General features: G+C 47.0%; 10 non-coding genes across 10 annotated transcripts; all 10 read left to right on the forward strand.

The window, feature by feature from the left end:
* The first annotated feature begins 698 nt into the window (after positions 1-698).
* trnal-uag (transfer RNA leucine (anticodon UAG)) lies at positions 699-780 on the forward strand. The gene has a single exon. It is a non-coding gene; the product is annotated as a tRNA-Leu (tRNA).
* Positions 781-2,711: 1,931 nt separating this feature from the next.
* trnal-uag (transfer RNA leucine (anticodon UAG)) lies at positions 2,712-2,793 on the forward strand. The gene has a single exon. It is a non-coding gene; the product is annotated as a tRNA-Leu (tRNA).
* Positions 2,794-4,724: 1,931 nt separating this feature from the next.
* Positions 4,725-4,806, forward strand: trnal-uag (transfer RNA leucine (anticodon UAG)). The gene has a single exon. It is a non-coding gene; the product is annotated as a tRNA-Leu (tRNA).
* Positions 4,807-6,737: 1,931 nt separating this feature from the next.
* trnal-uag (transfer RNA leucine (anticodon UAG)) lies at positions 6,738-6,819 on the forward strand. The gene has a single exon. It is a non-coding gene; the product is annotated as a tRNA-Leu (tRNA).
* Positions 6,820-8,750: 1,931 nt separating this feature from the next.
* trnal-uag (transfer RNA leucine (anticodon UAG)) lies at positions 8,751-8,832 on the forward strand. The gene has a single exon. It is a non-coding gene; the product is annotated as a tRNA-Leu (tRNA).
* Positions 8,833-10,763: 1,931 nt separating this feature from the next.
* Positions 10,764-10,845, forward strand: trnal-uag (transfer RNA leucine (anticodon UAG)). The gene has a single exon. It is a non-coding gene; the product is annotated as a tRNA-Leu (tRNA).
* Positions 10,846-12,768: 1,923 nt separating this feature from the next.
* Positions 12,769-12,851, forward strand: trnal-uag (transfer RNA leucine (anticodon UAG)). Its single transcript has one exon. It is a non-coding gene; the product is annotated as a tRNA-Leu (tRNA).
* Positions 12,852-14,788: 1,937 nt separating this feature from the next.
* On the forward strand, positions 14,789-14,871 carry trnal-uag (transfer RNA leucine (anticodon UAG)). Its single transcript has one exon. It is a non-coding gene; the product is annotated as a tRNA-Leu (tRNA).
* Positions 14,872-16,819: 1,948 nt separating this feature from the next.
* Positions 16,820-16,901, forward strand: trnal-uag (transfer RNA leucine (anticodon UAG)). The gene has a single exon. It is a non-coding gene; the product is annotated as a tRNA-Leu (tRNA).
* A 1,947-nt stretch (positions 16,902-18,848) lies between these two features.
* On the forward strand, positions 18,849-18,930 carry trnal-uag (transfer RNA leucine (anticodon UAG)). The gene has a single exon. It is a non-coding gene; the product is annotated as a tRNA-Leu (tRNA).
* Positions 18,931-19,898: the final 968 nt, after the last annotated feature.

Raw genomic sequence — 19,898 nt, forward strand, 5'->3', positions numbered from 1 at the left:
GCAGTGTCTTTCTCTGTCCCTCCCTTTGCATGGCCAGAAAGACTCTCTCCGGTTTTTTCTGTGTCCTTTTGTGTCCGTCCCATTGTCGGTGGTGTAATACTGAGTGTCCTTGTGACATTGTGCAGCCAGGTGAGCCTGCAAACACGGGTGCTGCGGGGTCCGGGTCTCTGGGTGGTTTGAGGGCCATGCTATAGTTTTCAACACAGCCTGGATGCTGACATTCGTCTCGCTAACACACAGGCCTGTGAGGCATCGGAACCTAAGCACCAGCCGGGATCCCCCACCAGCCGAAAGCAGAGTGGCGCAGCGGAAGCGTGCTGGGCCCATAACCCAGAGGTCGATGGATCGAAACCATCCTCTGCTAGTCGCATTCTTATTTACACCAGCAATAAAATCCTCCATTGCTAGCAACAATCAAACGCACTTATTTTTATCACACTTTACTTACACCAACTTCCTGCTTGCAATAAACAACAGGGATAAATTATGAATGAAATTTACAATGGTTGTGTTCCAGCAAACGTCTATTTATTAGAGTTGCCCTGTGAACACGTAGCTTCTTCTGATCTACTGGGTTGCATCAGAAGTGAGTTTGCCGTCCACGAATTTAATTTCCTTTTGTTTCCCCTGGTATTTACAAGACCATGCCACATTTCAATCACCAGGTACTAGTTTCAGATTGCGTAACGGCTGGATGTGGTAGCGTGGCCGAGCGGTCTAAGGCGCTGGATTTAGGCTCCAGTCTCTTCGGGGGCGTGGGTTCGAATCCGACCGCTGCCAGATATTGCGACATTTCTGAATTTCGTCGCTTCACCAACAGCAGTAAACCGGGCAGGCATGCCGGTTTTGTGTCACCTTTTCCTTCAGTTGCTACATACAGGCAGATCCGATTCGCAGAATTTCCACTGGTCCACAATTGGCCTGAACCCCGCACCGAACAGTACAAACACCGTTCACTCACTCGTCTGCACACCTGCTGCCTCTCACTTATTCAGATATGCACCACTTTTACATTTTTCTTTCTTCCATTTCTTGCAATCTATCGACCGTGCTCCCCCATTGCTGTCACTCTCGCACCCACCATCTCTCCGTCGTTTCCCCGTTCGCCCTTCCAAACTTGCCGGTTGAACAGCACCTCCCATTCACTCGTGTGCTGCAATCCGATTAATTTAACACGAGTATCTTTTTTTCATTCTAACCTATCCAGACAGCGAAAGTTACATTAAGACATGGTTAAGAGAAGATGCATTCTGCAAAAGAAAAGTGTGGGGGAGGGGATCTGGACCCTGACTTCAGGATGAGAGTCAGATGTGTTTTTCATAGCATTAGTCTGAGGAAGATGTGATTAGGAGGGCACATTATTCCTATTGTTCTCTCCTCTTAGAATTATGCAAAATTTCAGGCTCAATGCGTCAGGTTTTTTATCACACTTTATGCTTTACTTACAGCAACTTCCTTCTTGCAATAAACACAAGAACCTGCAACACAACTTTCAAAACACTTTATTCGCACCAACAGAAGCTGCAAATGCTGCAAAGTTGCAGCAGCCTTGGCCTTCCCCTTTCTCTCAACGCATTCCTGCAGCGCCGCGTCGCCAGCACCAGATGATGCTCTTGGCCTTTACACTACAGGGAATACCTCCACACAAAACGGAACACCGTTACACAACACGGAGTACCTTTACACAACAGGAAACACATTACTCAATAGCGGACATCTTTACAAAGCACACAAAACCTCTAAAAAAACAGGGAGAATCTGTACACAACAGCGACCATCTTTACACAAGAGGGAACAATTTTATATAACAGGGAACATTTTTACACTACAGGGAATTTGTTTACACAGCAGAACGCACCTTCATGCATGTCTCTCTCTTCATCTCAGTCTCCGTTTCCCTGTCTGTCTACCTCCCTCTCTGTTTCTCTCGCAGTCTCGGTTTTCCCTCAGTCTCTGTCTCTGCTTCGTGTTATTCGGTCTGTCTGTCTGTCTCTCTCTCTCTCTTTGGTTTCCGCAGTGTCTTTCTCTGTCCCTCCCTTTGCATGGCCAGAAAGACCCTCTCCGGTTTTTTCTGTGTCCTTTTGTGTCCGTCCCATTGTCGGTGGTGTAATACTGAGTGTCCTTGTGACATTGTGCAGCCAGGTGAGCCTGCAAACACGGGTGCTGCGGGGTCCGGGTCTCTGGGTGGTTTGAGGGCCATGCTATAGTTTTCAACACAGCCTGGATGCTGACATTCGTCTCGCTAACACACAGGCCTGTGAGGCATCGGAACCTAAGCACCAGCCGGGATCCCCCACCAGCCGAAAGCAGAGTGGCGCAGCGGAAGCGTGCTGGGCCCATAACCCAGAGGTCGATGGATCGAAACCATCCTCTGCTAGTCGCATTCTTATTTACACCAGCAATAAAATCCTCCATTGCTAACAACAATCAAACGCACTTATTTTTATCACACTTTACTTACACCAACTTCCTGCTTGCAATACACAACAGGGATAAATTATGAATGAAATTTACAATGGTTGTGTTCCAGCAAACGTCTATTTATTAGAGTTGCCCTGTGAACACGTAGCTTCTTCTGATCTACTGGGTTGCATCAGAAGTGAGTTTGCCGTCCACGAATTTAATTTCCTTTTGTTTCCCCTGGTATTGACAAGACCATGCCACATTTCAATCACCAGGTACTAGTTTCAGATTGCGTAACGGCTGGATGTGGTAGCGTGGCCGAGCGGTCTAAGGCGCTGGATTTAGGCTCCAGTCTCTTCGGGGGCGTGGGTTCGAATCCCACCGCTGCCAGATATTGCGACATTTCTAAATTTCGTCGCTTCACCAACAGCAGTAAACCGGGCAGGCATGCCGGATTTGTGTCACCTTTTCCTTCAGTTGCTACATACAGGCAGATCCGATTCGCAGAATTTCCACTGGTCCACAATTGGCCTGAACCCCGCACCGAACAGTACAAACACCGTTCACTCACTCGTCTGCACACCTGCTGCCTCTCACTTATTCAGATATGCACCACTTTTACATTTTTCTTTCTTCCATTTCTTGCAATCTATCGACCGTGCTCCCCCATTGCTGTCACTCTCGCACCCACCATCTCTCCGTCGTTTCCCCGTTCGCCCTTCCAAACTTGCCGGTTGAACAGCACCTCCCATTCACTCGTGTGCTGCAATCCGATTAATTTAACACGAGTATCTTTTTTTCATTCTAACCTATCCAGACAGCGAAAGTTACATTAAGACATGGTTAAGAGAAGATGCATTCTGCAAAAGAAAAGTGTGGGGGAGGGGATCTGGACCCTGACTTCAGGATGAGAGTCAGATGTGTTTTTCATAGCATTAGTCTGAGGAAGATGTGATTAGGAGGGCACATTATTCCTATTGTTCTCTCCTCTTAGAATTATGCAAAATTTCAGGCTCAATGCGTCAGGTTTTTTATCACACTTTATGCTTTACGTACAGCAACTTCCTTCTTGCAATAAACACAAGAACCTGCAACACAACTTTCAAAACACTTTATTCGCACCAACAGAAGCTGCAAATGCTGCAAAGTTGCAGCAGCCTTGGCCTTCCCCTTTCTCTCAACGCATTCCTGCAGCGCCGCGTCGCCAGCACCAGATGATGCTCTTGGCCTTTACACTACAGGGAATACCTCCACACAAAACGGAACACCGTTACACAACACGGAGTACCTTTACAGAACAGGAAACACATTACTCAATAGCGGACATCTTTACAAAGCACACAAAACCTCTAAAAAAACAGGGAGAATCTGTACACAACAGCGACCATCTTTACACAAGAGGGAACAATTTTATATAACAGGGAACATTTTTACACTACAGGGAATTTGTTTACACAGCAGAACGCACCTTCATGCATGTCTCTCTCTTCATCTCAGTCTCCGTTTCCCTGTCTGTCTACCTCCCTCTCTGTTTCTCTCGCAGTCTCGGTTTTCCCTCAGTCTCTGTCTGTGCTTCGTGTTATTCGGTCTGTCTGTCTGTCTCTCTCTCTCTCTTTGGTTTCCGCAGTGTCTTTCTCTGTCCCTCCCTTTGCATGGCCAGAAAGACTCTCTCCGGTTTTTTCTGTGTCCTTTTGTGTCCGTCCCATTGTCGGTGGTGTAATACTGAGTGTCCTTGTGACATTGTGCAGCCAGGTGAGCCTGCAAACACGGGTGCTGCGGGGTCCGGGTCTCTGGGTGGTTTGAGGGCCATGCTATAGTTTTCAACACAGCCTGGATGCTGACATTCGTCTCGCTAACACACAGGCCTGTGAGGCATCGGAACCTAAGCACCAGCCGGGATCCCCCACCAGCCGAAAGCAGAGTGGCGCAGCGGAAGCGTGCTGGGCCCATAACCCAGAGGTCGATGGATCGAAACCATCCTCTGCTAGTCGCATTCTTATTTACACCAGCAATAAAATCCTCCATTGCTAGCAACAATCAAACGCACTTATTTTTATCACACTTTACTTACACCAACTTCCTGCTTGCAATAAACAACAGGGATAAATTATGAATGAAATTTACAATGGTTGTGTTCCAGCAAACGTCTATTTATTAGAGTTGCCCTGTGAACACGTAGCTTCTTCTGATCTACTGGGTTGCATCAGAAGTGAGTTTGCCGTCCACGAATTTAATTTCCTTTTGTTTCCCCTGGTATTTACAAGACCATGCCACATTTCAATCACCAGGTACTAGTTTCAGATTGCGTAACGGCTGGATGTGGTAGCGTGGCCGAGCGGTCTAAGGCGCTGGATTTAGGCTCCAGTCTCTTCGGGGGCGTGGGTTCGAATCCGACCGCTGCCAGATATTGCGACATTTCTGAATTTCGTCGCTTCACCAACAGCAGTAAACCGGGCAGGCATGCCGGTTTTGTGTCACCTTTTCCTTCAGTTGCTACATACAGGCAGATCCGATTCGCAGAATTTCCACTGGTCCACAATTGGCCTGAACCCCGCACCGAACAGTACAAACACCGTTCACTCACTCGTCTGCACACCTGCTGCCTCTCACTTATTCAGATATGCACCACTTTTACATTTTTCTTTCTTCCATTTCTTGCAATCTATCGACCGTGCTCCCCCATTGCTGTCACTCTCGCACCCACCATCTCTCCGTCGTTTCCCCGTTCGCCCTTCCAAACTTGCCGGTTGAACAGCACCTCCCATTCACTCGTGTGCTGCAATCCGATTAATTTAACACGAGTATCTTTTTTTCATTCTAACCTATCCAGACAGCGAAAGTTACATTAAGACATGGTTAAGAGAAGATGCATTCTGCAAAAGAAAAGTGTGGGGGAGGGGATCTGGACCCTGACTTCAGGATGAGAGTCAGATGTGTTTTTCATAGCATTAGTCTGAGGAAGATGTGATTAGGAGGGCACATTATTCCTATTGTTCTCTCCTCTTAGAATTATGCAAAATTTCAGGCTCAATGCGTCAGGTTTTTTATCACACTTTATGCTTTACTTACAGCAACTTCCTTCTTGCAATAAACACAAGAACCTGCAACACAACTTTCAAAACACTTTATTCGCACCAACAGAAGCTGCAAATGCTGCAAAGTTGCAGCAGCCTTGGCCTTCCCCTTTCTCTCAACGCATTCCTGCAGCGCCGCGTCGCCAGCACCAGATGATGCTCTTGGCCTTTACACTACAGGGAATACCTCCACACAAAACGGAACACCGTTACACAACACGGAGTACCTTTACACAACAGGAAACACATTACTCAATAGCGGACATCTTTACAAAGCACACAAAACCTCTAAAAAAACAGGGAGAATCTGTACACAACAGCGACCATCTTTACACAAGAGGGAACAATTTTATATAACAGGGAACATTTTTACACTACAGGGAATTTGTTTACACAGCAGAACGCACCTTCATGCATGTCTCTCTCTTCATCTCAGTCTCCGTTTCCCTGTCTGTCTACCTCCCTCTCTGTTTCTCTCGCAGTCTCGGTTTTCCCTCAGTCTCTGTCTCTGCTTCGTGTTATTCGGTCTGTCTGTCTGTCTCTCTCTCTCTCTTTGGTTTCCGCAGTGTCTTTCTCTGTCCCTCCCTTTGCATGGCCAGAAAGACCCTCTCCGGTTTTTTCTGTGTCCTTTTGTGTCCGTCCCATTGTCGGTGGTGTAATACTGAGTGTCCTTGTGACATTGTGCAGCCAGGTGAGCCTGCAAACACGGGTGCTGCGGGGTCCGGGTCTCTGGGTGGTTTGAGGGCCATGCTATAGTTTTCAACACAGCCTGGATGCTGACATTCGTCTCGCTAACACACAGGCCTGTGAGGCATCGGAACCTAAGCACCAGCCGGGATCCCACACCAGCCGAAAGCAGAGTGGCGCAGCGGAAGCGTGCTGGGCCCATAACCCAGAGGTCGTTGGATCGAAACCATCCTCTGCTAGTCGCATTCTTATTTACACCAGCAATAAAATCCTCCATTGCTAGCAACAATCAAACGCACTTATTTTTATCACACTTTACTTACACCAACTTCCTGCTTGCAATACACAACAGGGATAAATTATGAATGAAATTTACAATGGTTGTGTTCCAGCAAACGTCTATTTATTAGAGTTGCCCTGTGAACACGTAGCTTCTTCTGATCTACTGGGTTGCATCAGAAGTGAGTTTGCCGTCCACGAATTTAATTTCCTTTTGTTTCCCCTGGTATTTACAAGACCATGCCACATTTCAATCACCAGGTACTAGTTTCAGATTCCGTAATGGCTGGATGTGGTAGCGTGGCCGAGCGGTCTAAGGCGCTGGATTTAGGCTCCAGTCTCTTCGGGGGCGTGGGTTCGAATCCCACCGCTGCCAGATATTGCGACATTTCTAAATTTCGTCGCTTCACCAACAGCAGTAAACCGGGCAGGCATTTGTGTCACCTTTTCCTTCAGTTGCTACATACAGGCAGATCCGATTCGCAGAATTTCCACTGGTCCACAATTGGCCTGAACCCCGCACCGGACACTACAAACACCGTCACCCAGCCAACTGAATTCAGGCCGGTCACTCACTCGTCTGCACACCTGCTGCCTCTCACTTATTCAGATATGCACCACTTTTACATTTTTCTTTCTTCCATTTCTTGCAATCTATCGACCATTGCTGTCACTCGTGCACCCACCATCTCTCCGTCGTTTCCCCGTTCGCCCTTCCAAACTTGCCGGTTGAACAGCACCTCGTGTGCTGCAATCCGATTAATTTAACACGAGTATCTTTTTTTCATTCTAACCTATCCAGACAGCAAAAGTTACATTAAGACATGGTTAAGAGAAGATGCATTCTGCAAAAGAAAAGTGTGGGGGAGGGGATCTGGACCCTGACTTCAGGATGAGAGTCAGATGTGTTTTTCATAGCATTAGTCTGAGGAAGATGTGATTAGGAGGGCACATTATTCCTATTGTTCTCTCCTCTTAGAATTATGCAAAATTTCAGGCTCAATGCGTCAGGTTTTTTATCACACTTTATGCTTTACTTACAGCAACTTCCTTCTTGCAATAAACACAAGAACCTGCAACACAACTTTCAAAACACTTTATTCGCACCAACAGAAGCTGCAAATGCGGTAAAGTTGCAGCAGCCTTGGCCTTCCCCTTACTCTCAACGCATTCCTGCAGCGCCGCGCCGCCAGCACCAGATGATGCTCTTGGCCTTTACACGACAGGGAATACCTCCACACAAAACGGAACACCGTTACACAACACGGAGTACCTTTACACAACAGGAAACACATTACTCAATAGCGGACATCTTTACAAAGCACACAAAACCTCTAAAAAAAAGAGGGAGAATCTGTACACAACAGCGACCATCTTTACACAAGAGGGAACAATTTTATTTAACATGGAACTTTTTTACACTACAGGGAATTTGTTTACACAGCAGAACGCACCTTCATGCATGTCTCTCTCTTCATCTCAGTCTCCGTTTCCCTGTCTTTCCACCTCCCTCTCTGTTTCTCTCGCAGTCTCGGTTTACCCTCAGTCTCTGTCTCTGCTTCGTGTTATTCGGTCTCTCTGTCTGTCTCTCTGTCTCTCTTTGGTTTCCGCAGTGTCTTTCTCTGTCCCTCCCTTTGTATGGCCAGAAAGACCCTTGCCGGTTTTTTCTGTGCCCTTTTGTGTCCGTCCCATTGTCGGTGGTGTAATACTGAGTGTCCTTGTGACATTGTGCAGCCAAGTGAGCCTGCAAACACGGGTGCTGCGGGGTCCGGGTCTCTGGGTGGTTTGAGGGCCATGCTATAGTTTACAACACAGCCTGGATGCTGACATTCGTCTCGCTAACACACAGGCCTGTGAGGCATCGGAACCTAAGCACCAGCCGGGATCCCCCACCAGCCGAAAGCAGAGTGGCGCAGCGGAAGCGTGCTGGGCCCATAACCCAGAGGTCGATGGATCGAAACCATCCTCTGCTAGTCGCATTCTTATTTACACCAGCAATAAAATCCTCTATTGCTAGCAACAATCAAACGCACTTATTTTTATCACACTTTACTTACACCAACTTCCTGCTTGCAATACACAACAGGGATAAATTATGAATGAAATTTACAATGGTTGTGTTCCAGCAAACGTCTATTTATTAGAGTTGCCCTGTGAACACGTAGCTTCTTCTGATCTACTGGGTTGCATCAGAAGTGAGTTTGCCGTCCACGAATTTAATTTCCTTTTGTTTCCCCTGGTATTTACAAGACCATGCCACATTTCAATCACCAGGTACTAGTTTCAGATTCCGTAATGGCTGGATGTGGTAGCGTGGCCGAGCGGTCTAAGGCGCTGGATTTAGGCTCCAGTCTCTTCGGGGGCGTGGGTTCGAATCCCACCGCTGCCAGATATTGCGACATTTCTAAATTTCGTCGCTTCACCAACAGCAGTAAACCGGGCAGGCATTTGTGTCACCTTTTCCTTCAGTTGCTACATACAGGCAGATCCGATTCGCAGAATTTCCACTGGTCCACAATTGGCCTGAACCCCGCACCGGACACTACAAACACCGTCACCCAGCCAACTGAATTCAGGCCGGTCACTCACTCGTCTGCACACCTGCTGCCTCTCACTTATTCAGATATGCACCACTTTTACATTTTTCTTTCTTCCATTTCTTGCAATCTATCGACCATTGCTGTCACTCGTGCACCCACCATCTCTCCGTCGTTTCCCCGTTCGCCCTTCCAAACTTGCCGGTTGAACAGCACCTCGTGTGCTGCAATCCGATTAATTTAACACGAGTATCTTTTTTTCATTCTAACCTATCCAGACAGCAAAAGTTACATTAAGACATGGTTAAGAGAAGATGCATTCTGCAAAAGAAAAGTGTGGGGGAGGGGATCTGGACCCTGACTTCAGGATGAGAGTCAGATGTGTTTTTCATAGCATTAGTCTGAGGAAGATGTGATTAGGAGGGCACATTATTCCTATTGTTCTCTCCTCTTAGAATTATGCAAAATTTCAGGCTCAATGCGTCAGGTTTTTTATCACACTTTATGCTTTACTTACAGCAACTTCCTTCTTGCAATAAACACAAGAACCTGCAACACAACTTTCAAAACACTTTATTCGCACCAACAGAAGCTGCAAATGCGGTAAAGTTGCAGCAGCCTTGGCCTTCCCCTTACTCTCAACGCATTCCTGCAGCGCCGCGCCGCCAGCACCAGATGATGCTCTTGGCCTTTACACGACAGGGAATACCTCCACACAAAACGGAACACCGTTACACAACACGGAGTACCTTTACACAACAGGAAACACATTACTCAATAGCGGACATCTTTACAAAGCACACAAAACCTCTAAAAAAAAGAGGGAGAATCTGTACACAACAGCGACCATCTTTACACAAGAGGGAACAATTTTATTTAACATGGAACTTTTTTACACTACAGGGAATTTGTTTACACAGCAGAACGCACCTTCATGCATGTCTCTCTCTTCATCTCAGTCTCCGTTTCCCTGTCTTTCCACCTCCCTCTCTGTTTCTCTCGCAGTCTCGGTTTACCCTCAGTCTCTGTCTCTGCTTCGTGTTATTCGGTCTCTCTGTCTGTCTCTCTGTCTCTCTTTGGTTTCCGCAGTGTCTTTCTCTGTCCCTCCCTTTGTATGGCCAGAAAGACCCTTGCCGGTTTTTTCTGTGCCCTTTTGTGTCCGTCCCATTGTCGGTGGTGTAATACTGAGTGTCCTTGTGACATTGTGCAGCCAAGTGAGCCTGCAAACACGGGTGCTGCGGGGTCCGGGTCTCTGGGTGGTTTGAGGGCCATGCTATAGTTTACAACACAGCCTGGATGCTGACATTCGTCTCGCTAACACACAGGCCTGTGAGGCATCGGAACCTAAGCACCAGCCGGGATCCCCCACCAGCCGAAAGCAGAGTGGCGCAGCGGAAGCGTGCTGGGCCCATAACCCAGAGGTCGATGGATCGAAACCATCCTCTGCTAGTCGCATTCTTATTTACACCAGCAATAAAATCCTCTATTGCTAGCAACAATCAAACGCACTTATTTTTATCACACTTTACTTACACCAACTTCCTGCTTGCAATACACAACAGGGATAAATTATGAATGAAATTTACAATGGTTGTGTTCCAGCAAACGTCTATTTATTAGAGTTGCCCTGTGAACACGTAGCTTCTTCTGATCTACTGGGTTGCATCAGAAGTGAGTTTGCCGTCCACGAATTTAATTTCCTTTTGTTTCCCCTGGTATTTACAAGACCATGCCACATTTCAATCACCAGGTACTAGTTTCAGATTCCGTAATGGCTGGATGTGGTAGCGTGGCCGAGCGGTCTAAGGCGCTGGATTTAGGCTCCAGTCTCTTCGGGGGCGTGGGTTCGAATCCCACCGCTGCCAGATATTGCGACATTTCTAAATTTCGTCGCTTCACCAACAGCAGTAAACCGGGCAGGCATTTGTGTCACCTTTTCCTTCAGTTGCTACATACAGGCAGATCCGATTCGCAGAATTTCCACTGGTCCACAATTGGCCTGAACCCCGCACCGGACACTACAAACACCGTCACCCAGCCAACTGAATTCAGGCCGGTCACTCACTCGTCTGCACACCTGCTGCCTCTCACTTATTCAGATATGCACCACTTTTACATTTTTCTTTCTTCCATTTCTTGCAATCTATCGACCATTGCTGTCACTCGTGCACCCACCATCTCTCCGTCGTTTCCCCGTTCGCCCTTCCAAACTTGCCGGTTGAACAGCACCTCGTGTGCTGCAATCCGATTAATTTAACACGAGTATCTTTTTTTCATTCTAAGACAGCAAAAGTTACATTAAGACATGGTTAAGAGAAGATGCATTCTGCAAAAGAAAAGTGTGGGGGAGGGGATCTGGACCCTGACTTCAGGATGAGAGTCAGATGTGTTTTTCATAGCATTAGTCTGAGGAAGATGTGATTAGGAGGGCACATTATTCCTATTGTTCTCTCCTCTTAGAATTATGCAAAATTTCAGGCTCAATGCGTCAGGTTTTTTATCACACTTTATGCTTTACTTACAGAAACTTCCTTCTTGCAATAAACACAAGAACCTGCAACACAACTTTCAAAACACTTTATTCGCACCAACAGAAGCTGCAAATGCTGTAAAGTTGCAGCAGCCTTGGCCTTCCCCTTACTCTCAACGCATTCCTGCAGCGCCGCGCCGCCAGCACCAGATGATGCTCTTGGCCTTTACACGACAGGGAATACCTCCACACAAAACGGAACACCGTTACACAACACGGAGTACCTTTACACAACAGGAAACACATTACTCAATAGCGGACATCTTTACAAAGCACACAAAACCTCTAAAAAAAACAGGGAGAATCTGTACACAACAGCGACCATCTTTACACAAGAGGGAACAATTTTATTTAACATGGAACATTTTTACACTACAGGGAATTTGTTTACACAGCAGAACGCACCTTCATGCATGTCTCTCTCTTCATCTCAGTCTCCGTTTCCCTGTCTTTCCACCTCCCTCTCTGTTTCTCTCGCAGTCTCGGTTTACCCTCAGTCTCTGTCTCTGCTTCGTGTTATTCGGTCTCTCTGTCTGTCTCTCTCTCTCTCTTTGGTTTCCGCAGTGTCTTTCTCTGTCCCTCCCTTTGTATGGCCAGAAAGACCCTTGCCGGTTTTTTCTGTGTCCTTTTGTGTCCGTCCCATTGTCAGTGGTGTAATACTGAGTGTCCTTGTGACATTGTGCAGCCAAGTGAGCCTGCAAACACGGGTGCTGCGGGGTCCGGGTCTCTGGGTGGTTTGAGGGCCATGCTATAGTTTACAACACAGCCTGGATGCTGACATTCGTCTCGCTAACACACAGGCCTGTGAGGCATCGGAACCTAAGCACCAGCCGGGATCCCCCACCAGCCGAAAGCAGAGTGGCGCAGCGGAAGCGTGCTGGGCCCATAACACAGAGGTCGATGGATCGAAACCATCCTCTGCTAGTCGCATTCTTATTTACACCAGCAATAAAATCCTCTATTGCTAGCAACAATCAAACGCACTTATTTTTATCACACTTTACTTACACCAACTTCCTGCTTGCAATACACAACAGGGATAAATTATGAATGAAATTTACAATGGTTGTGTTCCAGCAAACGTCTATTTATTAGAGTTGCCCTGTGAACACGTAGCTTCTTCTGATCCACTGGGTTGCATCAGAAGTGAGTTTGCCGTCCACGAATTTAATTTCCTTTTGTTTCCCCTGGTATTTACAAGACCATGCCACATTTCAATCACCAGGTACTAGTTTCAGATTCCGTAACAACGGGATGTGGTAGCGTGGCCGAGCGGTCTAAGGCGCTGGATTTAGGCTCCAGTCTCTTCGGGGGGCGTGGGTTCGAATCCCACCGCTGCCAGATATTGCGACATTCCTAAATTTCGTCGCTTCACCAATAGCAGTAAACCGGGCAGGCATGCCGGTTTTGTGTCACCTTTTCCTTCAGTTGCTACATACAGGCAGATCCGATTCGCAGAATTTCCACTGGTCCACAATTGGCCTGAACCCCGCACCGGACACGACAAACACCGTCACCCAACCAACTGAATTCAGGCCGTTCACTCACTCGTCTGCACACCTGCTGCCTCTCACTTATTCAGATATGCACCACTTTTACATTTTTCTTTCTTCCATTTCTTGCAATCTATCGACCATTGCTGTCACTCGTGCACCCACCATCTCTCCGTCGTTTCCCCGTTCGCCCTTCCAAACTTGCCGGTTGAACAGCACCTCGTGTGCTGCAATCCGATTAATTTAACACGAGTATCTTTTTTTCATTCTAACCTATCCAGACAGCAAAAGTTACATTAAGACATGGTTAAGAGAAGATGCATTCTGCAAAAGAAAAGTGTGGGGGAGGGGATCTGGACCCTGACTTCAGGATGAGAGTCAGATGTGTTTTTCATAGCATTAGTCTGAGGAAGATGTGATTAGGAGGGCACATTATTCCTATTGTTCTCTCCTCTTAGAATTATGCAAAATTTCAGGCTCAATGCGTCATATTTTTTATCACACCTTATGCTTTACTTACAGCAACTTCCTTCTTGCAATAAACACAAGAACCTGCAACACAACTTTCAAAACACTTTATTCGCACCAACAGAAGCTGCAAATGCTGTAAAGTTGCAGCAGCCTTGGCCTTCCCCTTACTCTCAACGCATTCCTGCAGCGCCGCGCCGCCAGCACCAGATGATGCTCTTGGCCTTTACACGACAGGGAATACCTCCACACAAAACGGAACACCGTTACACAACACGGAGTACCTTTACACAACAGGAAACACATTACTCAATAGCGGACATCTTTACAAAGCACACAAAACCTCTAAAAAAACAGGGAGAATCTGTACACAACAGCGACCATCTTTACACAAGAGGGAACAATTTTATATAACAGGGAACATTTTTACACTACAGGGAATTTGTTTACACAGCAGAACGCACCTTCATGCATGTCTCTCTCTTCATCTCAGTCTCCGTTTCCCTGTCTTTCTACCTCCCTCTCTGTTTCTCTCGCAGTCTCGGTTTACCCTCAGTCTCTGTCTCTGCTTCGTGTTATTCGGCCTGTCTGTCTGTCTCTCTCTCTCTCTTTGTTTTCCGCAGTGTCTTTCTCTGTCCCTCCCTTTGTATGGCCAGAAAGACCCTTGCCGGTTTTTTCTGTGCCCTTTTGTGTCCGTCCCATTGTCGGTGGTGTAATACTGAGTGTCCTTGTGACATTGTGCAGCCAAGTGAGCCTGCAAACACGGGTGCTGCGGGGTCCGGGTCTCTGGGTGGTTTGAGGGCCATGCTATAGTTTACAACACAGCCTGGATGCTGACATTCGTCTCGCTAACACACAGGCCTGTGAGGCATCGGAACCTAAGCACCAGCCGGGATCCCCCACCAGCCGAAAGCAGAGTGGCGCAGCGGAAGCGTGCTGGGCCCATAACCCAGAGGTCGATGGATCGAAACCATCCTCTGCTAGTCGCATTCTTATTTACACCAGCAATAAAATCCTCTATTGCTAGCAACAATCAAACGCACTTATTTTTATCACACTTTACTTACACCAACTTCCTGCTTGCAATACACAACAGGGATAAATTATGAATGAAATTTACAATGGTTGTGTTCCAGCAAACGTCTATTTATTAGAGTTGCCCTGTGAACACGTAGCTTCTTCTGATCCACTGGGTTGCATCAGAAGTGAGTTTGCCGTCCACGAATTTAATTTCCTTTTGTTTCCCCTGGTATTTACAAGACCATGCCACATTTCAATCACCAGGTACTAGTTTCAGATTCCGTAACAACGGGATGTGGTAGCGTGGCCGAGCGGTCTAAGGCGCTGGATTTAGGCTCCAGTCTCTTCGGGGGGCGTGGGTTCGAATCCCACCGCTGCCAGATATTGCGACATTCCTAAATTTCGTCGCTTCACCAATAGCAGTAAACCGGGCAGGCATGCCGGTTTTGTGTCACCTTTTCCTTCAGTTGCTACATACAGGCAGATCCGATTCGCAGAATTTCCACTGGTCCACAATTGGCCTGAACCCCGCACCGGACACGACAAACACCGTCACCCAACCAACTGAATTCAGGCCGTTCACTCACTCGTCTGCACACCTGCTGCCTCTCACTTATTCAGATATGCACCACTTTTACATTTTTCTTTCTTCCATTTCTTGCAATCTATCGACCATTGCTGTCACTCGTGCACCCACCATCTCTCCGTCGTTTCCCCGTTCGCCCTTCCAAACTTGCCGGTTGAACAGCACCTCCCATTCACTCGTGTGCTGCAATCCGATTAATTTAACACGAGTATCTTTCTTTCATTCTAACCTATCCAGACAGCAAAAGTTACATTAAGACATGGTTAAGAGAAGATGCATTCTGCAAAAGAAAAGTGTGGGGGAGGGGATCTGGACCCTGACTTCAGGATGAGAGTCAGATGTGTTTTTCATAGCATTAGTCTGAGGAAGATGTGATTAGGAGGGCACATTATTCCTATTGTTCTCTCCTCTTAGAATTATGCAAAATTTCAGGCTCAATGCGTCAGGTTTTTTATCACACTTTATGCTTTACTTACAGAAACTTCCTTCTTGCAATAAACACAAGAACCTGCAACACAACTTTCAAAACACTTTATTCGCACCAACAGAAGCTGCAAATGCTGTAAAGTTGCAGCAGCCTTGGCCTTCCCCTTACTCTCAACGCATTCCTGCAGCGCCGCGCCGCCAGCACCAGATGATGCTCTTGGCCTTTACACGACAGGGAATACCTCCACACAAAACGGAACACCGTTACACAACACGGAGTACCTTTACACAACAGGAAACACATTACTCAATAGCGGACATCTTTACAAAGCACACAAAACCTCTAAAAAAAACAGGGAGAATCTGTACACAACAGCGACCATCTTTACACAAGAGGGAACAATTTTATTTAACATGGAACATTTTTACACTACAGGGAATTTGTTTACACAGCAGAACGCACCTTCATGCATGTCTCTCTCTTCATCTCAGTCTCCGTTTCCCTGTCTTTCCACCTCCCTCTCTGTTTCTCTCGCAGTCTCGGTTTACCCTCAGTCTCTGTCTCTGCTTCGTGTTATTCGGTCTCTCTGTCTGTCTCTCTCTCTCTCTTTGGTTTCCGCAGTGTCTTTCTCTGTCCCTCCCTTTGTATGGCCAGAAAGACCCTTGCCGGTTTTTTCTGTGTCCTTTTGTGTCCGTCCCATTGTCAGTGGTGTAATACTGAGTGTCCTTGTGACATTGTGCAGCCAAGTGAGCCTGCAAACACGGGTGCTGCGGGGTCCGGGTCTCTGGGTGGTTTGAGGGCCATGCTATAGTTTACAACACAGCCTGGATGCTGACATTCGTCTCGCTAACACACAGGCCTGTGAGGCATCGGAACCTAAGCACCAGCCGGGATCCCCCACCAGCCGAAAGCAGAGTGGCGCAGCGGAAGCGTGCTGGGCCCATAACCCAGAGGTCGATGGATCGAAACCATCCTCTGCTAGTCGCATTCTTATTTACACCAGCAATAAAATCCTCTATTGCTAGCAACAATCAAACGCACTTATTTTTATCACACTTTACTTACACCAACTTCCTGCTTGCAATACACAACAGGGATAAATTATGAATGAAATTTACAATGGTTGTGTTCCAGCAAACGTCTATTTATTAGAGTTGCCCTGTGAACACGTAGCTTCTTCTGATCCACTGGGTTGCATCAGAAGTGAGTTTGCCGTCCACGAATTTAATTTCCTTTTGTTTCCCCTGGTATTTACAAGACCATGCCACATTTCAATCACCAGGTACTAGTTTCAGATTCCGTAACAACGGGATGTGGTAGCGTGGCCGAGCGGTCTAAGGCGCTGGATTTAGGCTCCAGTCTCTTCGGGGGCGTGGGTTCGAATCCCACCGCTGCCAGATATTGCGACATTCCTAAATTTCGTCGCTTCACCAACAGCAGTAAACCGGGCAGGCATGCCGGTTTTGTGTCACCTTTTCCTTCAGTTGCTACATACAGGCAGATCCGATTCGCAGAATTTCCACTGGTCCACAATTGGCCTGAACCCCGCACCGGACACGACAAACACCGTCACCCAACCAACTGAATTCAGGCCGTTCACTCACTCGTCTGCACACCTGCTGCCTCTCACTTATTCAGATATGCACCACTTTTACATTTTTCTTTCTTCCATTTCTTGCAATCTATCGACCATTGCTGTCACTCGTGCACCCACCATCTCTCCGTCGTTTCCCCGTTCGCCCTTCCAAACTTGCCGGTTGAACAGCACCTCCCATTCACTCGTGTGCTGCAATCCGATTAATTTAACACGAGTATCTTTTTTTCATTCTAACCTATCCAGACAGCAAAAGTTACATTAAGACATGGTTAAGAGAAGATGCATTCTGCAAAAGAAAAGTGTGGGGGAGGGGATCTGGACCCTGACTTCAGGATGAGAGTCAGATGTGTTTTTCATAGCATTAGTCTGAGGAAGATGTGATTAGGAGGGCACATTATTCCTATTGTTCTCTCCTCTTAGAATTATGCAAAATTTCAGGCTCAATGCGTCATATTTTTTATCACACCTTATGCTTTACTTACAGCAACTTCCTTCTTGCAATAAACACAAGAACCTGCAACACAACTTTCAAAACACTTTATTCGCACCAACAGAAGCTGCAAATGCTGTAAAGTTGCAGCAGCCTTGGCCTTCCCCTTACTCTCAACGCATTCCTGCAGCGCCGCGCCGCCAGCACCAGATGATGCTCTTGGCCTTTACACGACAGGGAATACCTCCACACAAAACGGAACACCGTTACACAACACGGAGTACCTTTACATAACAGGAAACACATTACTCAATAGCGGACATCTTTACAAAGCACACAAAACCTCTAAAAAAACAGGGAGAATCTGTACACAACAGCGACCATCTTTACACAAGAGGGAACAATTTTATATAACAGGGAACATTTTTACACTACAGGGAATTTGTTTACACAGCAGAACGCACCTTCATGCATGTCTCTCTCTTCATCTCAGTCTCCGTTTCCCTGTCTTTCTACCTCCCTCTCTGTTTCTCTCGCAGTCTCGGTTTACCCTCAGTCTCTGTCTCTGCTTCGTGTTATTCGGCCTGTCTGTCTGTCTCTCTCTCTCTCTTTGTTTTCCGCAGTGTCTTTCTCTGTCCCTCCCTTTGTATGGCCAGAAAGACCCTTGCCGGTTTTTTCTGTGCCCTTTTGTGTCCGTCCCATTGTCGGTGGTGTAATACTGAGTGTCCTTGTGACATTGTGCAGCCAAGTGAGCCTGCAAACACGGGTGCTGCGGGGTCCGGGTCTCTGGGTGGTTTGAGGGCCATGCTATAGTTTACAACACAGCCTGGATGCTGACATTCGTCTCGCTAACACACAGGCCTGTGAGGCATCGGAACCTAAGCACCAGCCGGGATCCCCCACCAGCCGAAAGCAGAGTGGCGCAGCGGAAGCGTGCTGGGCCCATAACCCAGAGGTCGATGGATCGAAACCATCCTCTGCTAGTCGCATTCTTATTTACACCAGCAATAAAATCCTCTATTGCTAGCAACAATCAAACGCACTTATTTTTATCACACTTTACTTACACCAACTTCCTGCTTGCAATACACAACAGGGATAAATTATGAATGAAATTTACAATGGTTGTGTTCCAGCAAACGTCTATTTATTAGAGTTGCCCTGTGAACACGTAGCTTCTTCTGATCCACTGGGTTGCATCAGAAGTGAGTTTGCCGTCCACGAATTTAATTTCCTTTTGTTTCCCCTGGTATTTACAAGACCATGCCACATTTCAATCACCAGGTACTAGTTTCAGATTCCGTAACAACGGGATGTGGTAGCGTGGCCGAGCGATCTAACGCGCTGGACTTAGGCTCCAGTCTCTTCGGGGGCGTGGGTTCGAATCCCACCGCTGCCAGATATTGCGACATTCCTAAATTTCGTCGCTTCACCAACAGCAGTAAACCGGGCAGGCATGCCGGTTTTGTGTCACCTTTTCCTTCAGTTGCTACATACAGGCAGATCCGATTCGCAGAATTTCCACTGGTCCACAATTGGCCTGAACCCCGCACCGGACACGACAAACACCGTCACCCAACCAACTGAATTCAGGCCGTTCACTCACTCGTCTGCACACCTGCTGCCTCTCACTTATTCAGATATGCACCACTTTTACATTTTTCTTTCTTCCATTTCTTGCAATCTATCGACCATTGCTGTCACTCGTGCACCCACCATCTCTCCGTCGTTTCCCCGTTCGCCCTTCCAAACTTGCCGGTTGAACAGCACCTCGTGTGCTGCAATCCGATTAATTTAACACGAGTATCTTTTTTTCATTCTAACCTATCCAGACAGCAAAAGTTACATTAAGACATGGTTAAGAGAAGATGCATTCTGCAAAAGAAAAGTGTGGGGGAGGGGATCTGGACCCTGACTTCAGGATGAGAGTCAGATGTGTTTTTCATAGCATTAGTCTGAGGAAGATGTGATTAGGAGGGCACATTATACTATTGTTCTCTCCTCTTAGAATTATGCAAAATTTCAGGCTCAATGCGTCATATTTTTTATCACACCTTATGCTTTACTTACAGCAACTTCCTTCTTGCAATAAACACAAGAACCTGCAACACAACTTTCAAAACACTTTATTCGCACCAACAGAAGCTGCAAATGCTGTAAAGTTGCAGCAGCCTTGGCCTTCCCCTTACTCTCAACGCATTCCTGCAGCGCCGCGCCGCCAGCACCAGATGATGCTCTTGGCCTTTACACGACAGGGAATACCTCCACACAAAACGGAACACCGTTACACAACACGGAGTACCTTTACACAACAGGAAACACATTACTCAATAGCGGACATCTTTACAAAGCACACAAAACCTCTAA

This window comes from Somniosus microcephalus, unplaced genomic scaffold (genome assembly GCF_052327205.1).
Source record: "Somniosus microcephalus isolate GS21.2 unplaced genomic scaffold, FLI_Smic_1.0 unresolved_chr3, whole genome shotgun sequence".
In the NCBI taxonomy this organism is placed as follows: domain Eukaryota; kingdom Metazoa; phylum Chordata; class Chondrichthyes; order Squaliformes; family Somniosidae; genus Somniosus; species Somniosus microcephalus.